The sequence below is a fragment of the Geotrypetes seraphini genome, chromosome 10 (assembly GCF_902459505.1).
Source record: "Geotrypetes seraphini chromosome 10, aGeoSer1.1, whole genome shotgun sequence".
NCBI lineage: Eukaryota > Metazoa > Chordata > Amphibia > Gymnophiona > Dermophiidae > Geotrypetes > Geotrypetes seraphini.
This window is the reverse complement of record NC_047093.1, coordinates 114,581,342-114,593,395: the sequence shown is the minus strand read 5'-3', so window position 1 is coordinate 114,593,395 and position 12,054 is coordinate 114,581,342. Positions and strand designations below refer to the sequence as shown.

Below are 12,054 nucleotides of genomic sequence, written 5' to 3'. Positions count from 1 at the left end.
TACTTATCTACTTACTTGATTGTGAAGAAGATGCTGAAAAGCTTTGACAGCATTGAAAATCGTTCTGAGTTCCAACAGATTTATGTGACACTGACAATCTATCGCTGGCCCAATGCCCTTGAGTACGGATACCATCGAGATGAGTCCTCCAAGTGTAGATTGAGGAATCTGTCATGAGGCCTTCTGATGAGGGGGCAGTTGAAACAGCAAACCTCTGAAGAGATTGGAAGAAAGCATCCACCAGTAGAGAGACAGTTTGAACGAAGGAGTCAGTGCAATGTGCCCATTGAGAAGCCAGGGTCCACTGAGGAATTCTGAGGTGAAGTCTGGCAAAAGGAATCACGTGAACTGTAGAGGCCTTATGACACAAAAGAACCATCGTGTGCCTCGCTGAAAGAGAGGTGAGGGGAAACACTTTGTGACAAAGGTGTATGAGAGTATCCTGGCATTGTTGAGGAAGGAATGCTCTGAGTTGCACAGTATCCAGTACAGCTCCAATGAACTGTAGAGTCTGAGAGGGTTGTAGCTGGGATTTTGGAAAGTTTATTTAGAACCTCAAACTTTGGAGGAACCAAATAGTCTGTTGGGTCGCTATTATAACCCCCTGAGAAGTTGAGTCTTTGATGAGCCAGTCGTCCAAGTACGGGAAAACTTGAAGATCATGGCTGCGCAGAGCTGGTGCTACTACCACTAGGCACTTGGTGAAAACTCTTGGAGATGAGACTAGGCCGAAATCTGAAAAACTTGCAGAAGGCTGGATGAATGGGAAAGTGAGTGTAAGCCTCTTTGAGATACAGAGAGCATAACCAATCATTGTGATCCAGAAGGGAATATAAGGATGCTAGAGACAGCATTAGAAATTTTTCTTTGACAAGAAATTTGTTGAGAGCTCTGAGGTCCAAGATAGGTTGTAGATCTCCCGTCTTCTTCGGAACAAGGAAGTAACAAGAGTAAAACCCCGTGCTCTGCTATTCCAGAGGAACTGCCTCGATGCCACGGAGACAAAGCAGAGCTTGAGCTTCCTGAAGAAGGGAGGTCTGTGACTGATTGGAAGGATACTTTCTTGGGGGGGAGATCTGGTGGAACCTGAAGGAAGTGAAGAGAGTAACCCTCTTTGATTATTGTGAGGACCCAGAAGTCAGATGTAATTAGTTGCCATTGCTGGTAAAAACAAAAAAAAGATAGAGACGACTCCCGATGGGAATAGGAGAGGACAGAAGCAGAACGATTGATGTCATGCTCTGCATTAGATGGTCAAAAAGGCTAAGTGAACTTTGGTGGAGCAGGAATCTGAGGTTTATGCTGCCTTTGTTATTGTTGCTTCTTAAGCAGTGGCCTGGAATTTGGACTGCCTTTGGAAGCCTATAACTTTTAGCGGTGGAAGGCTTCAGCTTTGGCCAAATTATAGAGGCAAACAATGCTCCGACAAGGGTTTTGTAGCTGCCTCAATGGCGTCGTCAAATAACTCATTCCCTTGACATGGGATGTTGGCCAGACAATCCTGCAGATTTGGATCCATATCTACAGTGCGGAGCCATGCTAAGCAACGCATAGCCACTGAAAATGCTGTCACCCTGGAGGACATTTCAAACGCATCATATGCAACCTGAACCATATGCAACCTGAACCATATGCATGTGAAGTTGACCTAACGTATGATGCATGTGCTGAAAATCTTGAAGTCGATGTTTAGGTAGATACTTAAAGAATGTAGGCATAGCATTGACCCAATGCTTGAGATAAGATGTGAATACAAAATTATAGTTCAAAATCCTATTTGTCATCATAGAATTTTGATACAGCCGACGGCCAAACTTGTCCATGGTCCTTCCCTCTCGGCCAGGTGGAACTGTGGCATAAACGTTTGCAGGATTGGTTCGTTTTAGAGAAGACTCCACGAGAAGAGATTGATTGGATAGTTGAGACTTCTCAAATCCCTTAGTAGGAACCATTTTATAACGGGATTCTAGCTTTGCTGGCACTGCAGGAACAGAATACAATGTATCCAGATTTCTCTTGAAAGTATGAGAGAGAATGGCATTCATGGGTAATTTGAGAGAATCCCTAGGAGGATTAGGCATACCCAGTTCTTCCAAATACTCCTTAGAGTATTTTGAGTAGGCTTCAATGTAATGTTGAGATCTTTACTCATTTGACATAGGAACTTAGTAAAGGACACCGGATCAGAGGAAGGATGTCCATGTTGAGGTGAAGGTGAACGAGAGTCCCTAGAAGTACCACTGATAGCAGAGAAAGAAGGTGAAGCCTCTCTAAAATATTGGTACTGAAGGTCTGAATCCATAGGTAAAGATGCAGATGAACGCCCACTTCTGGAATGAGTAGAAGCAGACCGTTTTCATTTTGAAGAACCAGTTGGTAAAGAAAACCTCGCAGGAGAAGAACTCGACTGGCGAGAGTGCTGTGGTAGTCGAGTATGAGGTTCCACAGTAGTTTTCCTCGACAAGGGAGTTGGTTGTCTCGAAGAGTCTCGATGCCTCGATGAATGAGGTCTCGAGAAGAAGACTTGGGTCTCGATGAATGCCTCGACAGATGACGAGATGAACTGTGCCTTGAAGAAAGAGGCAGTAAAACTGAATCCAACCTCGATGTGGAATGTTGAGGAGTCCTCGCCCTGTGCCTTATGTTGAGAGGTAGGGCTGGAAGTTGAAGAACGAGGTGAGACACTTGCAAGGACTCGGCTCCTTGTAAAGAGTATTCAAACTGACCTTGAGACACTCTCAAGGATTCGACTACTTGGGTAGAATGTGTAGGTTGGCTCGAGGCACTCTCAAGGACTCGACTCCTTGTATTACTGCTGAGTGCTCAAGCTACACTGCAGAAAGCAGAATCGAGGCAGGAATCAATTTGGCAAGCATATTAACAAACTCCTGATGCAGAATAGTTTCCAACATATTCTGTAAAGCCGGCACCAAGACCACTGAAGCTGGTACAGTTGGTGTGGCTATGGACTCAGAGGAAGACGACCTGGAGGAAGAGTGTTGCCTCGATTTTGAGACCCTTTTCTTGGACAGTTTTGGAACCACCGGTTCTAAGGGTTTCATGGACTGTGACTCCGGAAGAGTTGGCTTAGATATCTTACCTGATGATAAAGGCCCTTCATGAGATGATTTAGCAGATTTTCCCGAGGATGAGGATTTCCCCATCGAGGTCGAGGATGAAGCTTTGGGCCCCACAGAAGACTTCAATGGAGTCGAAGTCAAGGTCAAGGGCGCAATCGGGGGTTAAGGCTTTAACTGAGGAAAGATCCATACCCCTGAAGATTTTCTCAATTTGAACTCGACGATGTTTAAGGGCTCGATTTTGAAGTGTAGCACAGCAGGCGCATGATTCTGGAAGGTCCTAAACACTGTACACACCATGTATGTGGGTCAGCAATAGAAATTGCGCGTTGACATCGGCTACACTTCTTGAACCCCGTGACCGGCCAGGACATGGATTGAAAAATGGCCACAGCGAAATCGAAGCCCGCTGAGACCGCGGAGTAGGCCCTGCCGTGACACGATGAAAAAGAAACAAGAAATCTTTTTTTTTTTAAACACTACACTACGACCCTGTAAAAAGAAAATAATTACACGAGCCACGGTGAAGAGAAGGCACGAGTTTGAACCTACTCTCGCACAGAGCTTTGAAACGAGGGCTTCTCAGCTCCACGGAAAATTTTGAACTGAGGAGATGCTGAGGAGACGCGCACCCTACGTCGGGCGGGAAGGCACTCGCGCATGCTCAGTGCTGCAGTCGTGAACTTTCCAAAAGTTCTTCAAGCAAGTCTGCTTGTGAAGTTGTCCGCATTGGGGCTCCGTGGTTGATGTCACCCGTATGTTGAGAATATGCTGCCTGCTTGTCCTGGGATAATACTTACTCTAGCATGCACACTGTTTAAAAATATTCTCCAAAAATGTAACAGACTTTAATAAAATGCTGTTTTTTTTAGTTCATTTAAGATATAAAATGTGATTTCTACTGGTCTTTAATATTAATAAGATTTGTAACGAACAGTTCCTTGTTGCCCTAAATTCTTGAGCACAATCAGAAAGGGCGCTTATCCTGGAAAATCTAATAAAATGTACAGTTTTATATACTCCCTTCAATTGTAAAAGTCTTGTTCAATAAAGTTTAAAATGCCACTACAGAGCAATAATACCAACAGCATAAACCCAGTTCAGGGAAAGCTACAATACCAGAACTGCTCCCTTCTCTGCAAGAGCAATAAAGTTTTATATGTTTGAACTGACTGTAAAAAGGTTTGAATGTTGCTAGCTGGGGAATAATCTGTCTTCTTTATCGTTATTATCATATTTCCCAGAAGACCCCTTGATCTGTGTCAATCTGTCTCGTGTGTGACACCCTTGTATTTGTCAGCAGAACTGGGCGACTCACTCTCCTTTCTTTCGTTTTCTTTCCCTTTTTTTCACACAAGGGTTTGCGTCTGTTTTTCTTCAGGTTACAAGGAACAGGAATAAATTATTCCTGACAAGCATCCAGAGCAGCATTTCACCAACTAAAGCTCATTCCAAGCCACCTTCTGCCGGAAAACATTTGTTCTTTCAGTTACTTCAAATCCAATTCAGTCAGCAGATAAAGAGGTTAAAAACACAGTGAATAAAAATAAAAGAGAAAGAAAAATAGACTGCATGAACAAATCTTTAGCCGGGTGCTCATGCTGCCAAATGCTCCCTCCTTAACACAAGCAAAAGCATCAATTTCCAGGAACACTAAATGAAATCCTCAAGCCCCTGAACATTCTTCCATCTGTAGATCCAATATATTTTAATAGGGGAAATGGTAACATACTGTGAGATAGCTAAATTATTCACATCTACCTAACGCACACAAATTTCATATCATGTGCTCCATAAACATATTTTGGTTTTACAACCATGAATTAAAAATTCTGCATACGTTTATTTGGAGTTTGAATGTTTCAATTTCTATACAGAAAGCTACTCTGTAGAGCAGTGCACCAATGACTGAGCATGTGGCTCTGTAACATGAGATTAGCAAAAACTAAATAAAAAAACCGCTACAACAATGCAATTAACTGAGTTGCAAATTCAAAGCATGCAGATCTTATGTGATAACCAGAGAAAGCCTGCTGGACTTGTATACAAAAGTTCTGCGGTAAGGGCAGCTTCACTGTGCATATGTCCAAAGAAATCCAAAGTGCCAACATTCATTTGTGCACAAGCCAGAATGTTGTTCTACACATGTTCCCTGACAATTTTTTTACGTAGATTTTTGTAAGGCCAATATTTATGCACAGGACACGCACAGATGTGTGCTGGTGCATCATTTTCTTCAAACACCCATACGGTGTTACTGAAGCTGCTGTTACTTCTAGCCTGGCTTTTATAGTTGCTGGTACTTGCAATTGTTGTAGGAAAAAAAAAAAAAAACTGCTCATAAATTCCAAAAACTAGCATTAACTCCTCTCAACTAACTTCGATGCAACCACACTGTGAGCATTGAAAGACCCTTCTGTGCATTGTGGAAAATGTACCTAATGGCCTCATAACCATTCATTTTAATATAATGTGCACCTATGTGTACATTATATTTAATATAATGTGCACCTATGTGTACCATATGAGTTAACTGCTGCAACAAACTCCTTTCCTCACCGTGCAGCCAGTAACATGTGCGTACAACTCCTAGTTGTACAACTGGTCTTATGCAGAGAATGACACAGGGACAATTTTTTTCTCTGTTCCCACGGGAATTCATTTTCCAGTCCCATCAAGCTCTTTTCCTGTCCCTGCCCCATTACTGCAAGCTCTATCCTCATCTGCACAAGCCTCAAACACTATAAAATCATAAGTGTTTGAGGCTTGTGCAGTTAAGGCAGAGCTTACAGGAATGGAGCAGGGACAGCGTCAAAAATAGCTGGGATGGGGCAGGGAAATTGAGTTCTTACGGGGTTGGAGAAAAAATTGTCCCCGTGTTATTCTCTACTCTTATGTTCGCAGTAGTTTTCCGACACTGACCCTTCTCTTTCTTTCCAACACTCATCAACTTGCATACTTGAAGAGCACACATTTCTTCCTTGTTTATTCATTTACAGATGCTTATATTCCACAATTTCAAAATATGTATCTACAGCAAATCTCAAGTGCATGTTTAGGATTAAATATACATTAAAAACATAAATTATGTCATTCATAAAGGGGATTTCTGTTGGAATTTCCTTTAGTGGACACTAGTGCTGCCTGATTCACCGATTCACTTCGGGTGAATCGATTCAAATCGATTTAAATTTTTAAAAAACCGGCTTCCCGATTCAGACCCTCTCCCCTCACCCCCTAAAGCAAGAGCGGCAGCGCTGCTCTTGCTGGCTGGCCGCTGCTACACCTGTTTTAGAGGGCAAGGAGGGAGGGTCAGTTGGGAAGTGCTACAGTCCGGCTTTCCTCCTGGCCTCCCCCCCGAAGGACTGACCCCCCCCCCGAAGGACTGACCCCCAAAAAACTGCACCTTCCCCCGGGAAGGCCTCCGTGTTGCTCCTGGCCTCCCTGAACCGTTTACCTTATTTCTGTAGCCTGCAGCCAAAGATCGCGGTTACAACATCTTTGTGCTCTGAGCTGTTTCCTCCACTGCAATCCTGCCTCTGATGTCAGAGGAGGGGCGGGACCGCAGCACAGGAAACAGCTCAGAGCACAAAGACGCTGCAACCACGATCTTCGGCTGCAGGCTCCAGCAATAAGGTAAACGGTTCGGGAAGGCCTGGAGCAACACGGAGGCCTTCCCGGGGGTGCGCAGTCTTTCGGAGGCAGTTATTCGGGGGGCAGTCTTTTGGGGGGGCAGTCCTTTGGGGGGCAGTCTTTTGGGGGGCAATCCTTCAGGGGGTGGGACAGGCCTTGGGGGGGTGCAGGCCTTCAAGGAGTGAACAGGTCTTTAAGAGGGGGTAGGCCTTCAAAGGGGGTTCAGGCCAGGGATGGTGGCATAGGCCTTCAGGGGGGACAGGCAGGCCTTCGGGGGGGCAGTCTTTCAAGGGGTGAGACAGGCCTTGGGGGGGTGCAGGCCTTCAAGGGGGGAAAAGGCCTTTAAGGGGGGGACAAGCCAGGGATGGTGGCATAGGCCTTCAGGGGGAACAGGCAGGTCTTCAAGGGGGGGGCAGGCCTTCAGGGATGGGGGTTCAGGCCTTCAGGGGGGGACAGACCTTCAGGGGAGGGGGGGCCCTGGTGTAGAAGTACACGAAGGGAGGGAGTTCAAAGAGACGTGCATATGCTGGACTTTGGGGGGTAAGAAATAATGGGTCTAAAAATAGAGGAGAGGGAGAGAAATTACATTACATTACATTAGTGGTTTCTATTCCGACATTACCTTGTGGTTCAAGGCAGATTACATCCAAACTAAAACAAGAATTACATTCAGAATTTGAAGGAATAGAATAAGCGATGACATAAATTTTTTTTTTTTTTTAAGGTAATAAAAATGTCGGGTAAAAGAGTTACCAACAGGAAGTAGAAGTCTTTAGGAGATTGGAATAGGGTGAATTAAGGAACAGAAAGGGAGAGAAGTTGGACACAAGGGATGATGTGGAGAGGGGATAGAGATACAGGATAGGAGGGTAGCTGGGAAAAGAAAAGGAGAGATGGCGGACCCTGGAGTGGTGGGGAAGGAGGGAGAGATGCTGGATGAAAGGGTAGTTAAGAAAAGGTGGATCTGTGGAGGGAGACAAAAAAAAGGAAAGATGCCAGACCTCCAGGGGAGGGAAGAGAAACGGAAGGGGAGGACAGAGATGGAAGATGGATGGTTAGCAGGAAGAAAGAAGAAAGAAGGAGACCCTGGGAAGCAAGTTATCAGAAGACAACCAGAGCCTGTGACCAACAAGATTTGAATAATGACCAGACAACAAAAGGTAGAAAACTAATTTTATTTTCCATTTTGTGATTACAATATGTCAAATTTGAAACGTGTATCCTGCCAGAGCTGGTGTTAGACCGCAAACGTGGGCTAGGATTTAAGAGAGAGGAAAAGCGTTTTTTGTTTATTTTGTTTACACCACAACACCAGTGTGGTTAAGAGAAGGCAAAGGGGGTGAAGAGGCTATAAAATAAACCCACCAGGATGTTTGGAAAAACACTCAATTGGGCAGGAAAATCGAATCGAATCAAAAAACCAATTCAGTAGGCTGAATCGAATCAAATTTTTTTCCCCTGAATCGGGCAGCACTAGTGGACACAGGGCATATCTCAAGGCTGCAAGCAACCACATGTACCGTATTTTTCGCTCCATAAGACGCACCTGACCATAAGACACACCCTTATGTCCACCCACTTTTTTGGGGGGAAAAAGGTGTGTCTTATGGAGCGAAAAATACGGTACCTTTATACGAATCTAAAAAAGGCTCAGTTCATTTGTACACTATGAAGTATATGGTAAGTGTAAAATCTTTTTTTTTCCTTTCTTTTTTAGAATGTGCTTCTCAAACCTGACCCGTTGACTCTATAGCTAGGCAGATTTTCGGGATATTCATTATATGCCTGCTTCTCAAGTAGGCAATTTCTCTCATATGCTGTATATTAACTGTGAAGATCCTAAATAAATCCAATTTTTTGTCTAAAGGGGTAAACTAAGGCAGTCTTAGGAATCTCTGCTTTAGAGACATGCAAGGCCCACACAACAAACAATGAAACGTTTCTGCAAGTACACTAAACCCTGGAATATTATTTAAAAATATAGTAATAGTTTTCTAAAATTAGTTACATTAAGTGAAAGTGCACCACCTACTATAAATTTTTAAGCAGCATAGGCGCGTTAAGACAATGCTAAAATTTTGACACCGAACAGCATAAATAAGCTTAACACATCGATTTGTAATCTATCCTTTTAGGCATACACATGCATGAAGTTTACACAAATCCATTAATTTAAACAAACAAATGCAGCTTGTGGGGTTTGTTTGTGTTTTTTTACAATAAGAAGGTGGTTTATTTGCCTTAATTATTTTTCTTAGTTCTACAGTGCCAGCAGAGTCACTGTCGCACCAAAAGCCCAGGCTATAGCACTATTCACCATCGGGCATGCAGAACTATCCTCCATGTTACCGCCTAGCCCCGCGCTGTTTTCTGAATGGCTGCTGGCAGTTCTCGCAAGTCCCAGGAGAACTGATGCCAACCATTTAGAAAGCGGTGCGGGCCCAAGCAGGAGCACGTAAAACTTACTCCTGACCTCCACACTCCTGACTTGTGCGCCACTGGCCAGAAAAAAGTAGGAGAGCTGTCTAGCGAGGGATGGTTACACGCTGGACCACCAGGTTGTTTAAAAAAGGTACAACAGTAGCGGGCGGTGTTTGTTTTAAAAAGGTGGTGTGGCGGCGAAAGGTGGTGCTCCGGCAGTGTGTGTTTGTTTTAAAAAGGTGCGGCAGCTGCAGGGGAGTGTGTATGTTTTACAACAGTACGGAGGTACAAATTTTGTATCTTCGCTGCATAAGACGCACTGAGATTTCTACCTACTTTTGGTTGGAAAAAAAGTGCATCTTATGGAGCAAAAAATATGGTAATTCAAAAGAGACCTACATTTTCCAAGGTACGTGAGAACTAGAAGCCAGTTTTCAAAAGGAAATTTATCAGGTTGAAATGACCTGGCTTGAAATGTGGCTCAGAACTGCATGATGTCTTTTAGCCAGATTTTATTTTTTTTAAAAGTGTTCCCTAGACCAGTAAAATAGCATGCATGTAGATGATTTTTAAACATTACCCATTCAACCACCTGCTGAAATAGCAGATACAAACTACAAGGTGATTTTTTAGCGCAGATATTTTGTAATTGCTAATTTTTAAAGCAGAAACAGTGTCGGTAGCTTCTCTTTGAGGATCTGTATTAAAAAAGCATATGTTGAACAACCCCGTATAGTTTTCAACTAGGCAGGCTATTTGAAAATTGCCCCATTAGAGTGGTGTAGTGAGGGTAGAAGGCACCCAGGGCAGTGGTGCCACCCTGCCCTTCCCCCGTACATCTTTAACTTTACTGGCGTGAGCAGCATCTCCAACCTGCTGCCTGCACCAGCCTCAACTCTCCCTCTGATGTACCTGGTCCCACAACCAGGAAGTGACTTCAGAGGGAGAGCCGAGGCCAGAGCAAGCAACAGGTTGGAGCTACTGCTCATGGGGGGAGGCAAGACGTGCATGATGGGAACAGACCAGGGGGAAACAGAGAGGAGGAGAGGTACAGGTGCACTCACCATGACAGTGCCCGGGGCATTCCGCACCCGCCTTACAACGCCACTGCCCCATTGGAAGACACATCTTTTCTGGAATTAAGCCAATACTTTAAAGCACAACTAAGCAATTGCATCTGGGCATAAAAAAAATAATTGGGTGTTTTGAGTAATGGCTTGCTTTTTTTTTAGATATATGGAGAATATCTAAACATACAGTCCACTGAGCACAGAGGTTTATGCCTCTAAGCCAGTGTCTCTCAAACATTTTTTAGCTCTGGCACACTAAATAGAGCAAATGTTTTTCGCTGAACATTATAATTGAAATTTAAAAATTGTAAAACAACAAAAAAATTAAATTTGAGAGTTATTTATTTAAAGTTCTTTAAGCTATGTATGGGTAGTTGTAACAAAGGGAACTAGATAGAATAGAATTGTTAATCAATGCGATGGATTTGCTGAATTTTGAGTGCAAATTAACTCAAAACGCGGCTTAGTAGTCAACAAGCAAACACGCATTTCATCAGCCACCATCTGCAGTCATTCTCTTTTTTACAATTTCTGTCAGAGCTAAAAGTCCAAGTTCAAAAAGAAAAGAAGATCCAAACGGTTACAGAGCCTTGATAGCTTTGTTCCTCAAGTTAGGATAACTACTACATACAAAAATAAAAATAAAATTACTTGCCATTAGTTTTCAAGGACCAATCACGTTAAAGAATGATGCTTGTCTCGGCAGTTGTATCCTTACACATACACACAGACACTCATAACATTGATAGACTCTTGTATATGCGACGTACATGTCATCTATTCTAGTGTATACCTATGAATGGAATTTTTTTGGTTCAAACAATTTTTATTGATGCAAACAAAGCAAATACAACACCAGCACACCCCAAAGGTGCACAGTACAAATAATAATGCATCATATACAATATTAAACAAGCATATAGAATAAAAGAGTAACATCAACCAAACTCCCTTCCCTTCCTTCTCTACATAGGGCAAGTGAGATTAATGAGGGTGGAAAGGTACTCCAAAGCCCTGTACTCCTTTGAACCCCAAAAATGTCACACCACCCCTTCCCCCAACCAGAGCCACTTATCCTATCTTTGACTAATTGCCAGAAATTTCAATACACCCCATTTCCCCTCCTCAAACCCCTCTCTTCTCCCCCCCAATGATACTCTCCACCCTGCCCCACCAGTACTCACCATTACTCTCCCAACCCAACTAACTAACAAATTAGGACACCCATCTTAAAACTGCACTGCGACCCTTAGGATGTAAGACTTGCAGATAAGGCTCCCATATATTCAAAAAACAACATGTTTCATTTCTTAGACCCTCCGACATCTCCACCTCCCAAATGACAACTTATGCAATTGGTTCCGCCATTGCCAATATGCCGGAGGGTCCGGAACCGTCCAGCACTGAAGAATACATTTCCTGGGCAGTAAACTCATATTCCTACACAAAGCTTGATGTCCCCTAGGTACCGTATTTCCACGCATATAACGCGCGCATTAAACACGATTTTACAAACCGAGCATAACCATGTGCGTTATATGCGTGAGCGCGTTGTACAATTTTTTTTTTTACATGGTTCTCCCCCGACGTCCGATTCATCCCCCAGCCCTGAAAGCCTGATGCCCCACCCCAAAGGACCACTGCCCCCCCCACCCTGAAGGACCGCTCGCACCCCCCCAGACGTCCGATTCATCCCCCAGCCCCCCCCCCCCCGCACGGAGAAGCAGCCTACCTTGGGTTCGTGATGCCAGTGAGCCCTGCTGCTTCCTCTGCCGGCGGTCCCGCAGAGGAAGCAGCGCAGGGCTCAGAGAAGGGGCGGGACCACCGGCAGAGGAAGCAGCAGGGCTCAC

The 12,054-nt window shown here is 44.0% G+C and overlaps 1 protein-coding gene across 7 annotated transcripts in view; it reads right to left on the bottom strand.

Moving 5' to 3' along the window:
- PBX1 (PBX homeobox 1) overlaps nucleotides 1–12,054 on the bottom strand; it is a 1,291,292-nt gene that overhangs the window by 906,123 nt on the left and 373,115 nt on the right. The gene's annotated exons all lie outside the window — the stretch shown is intronic.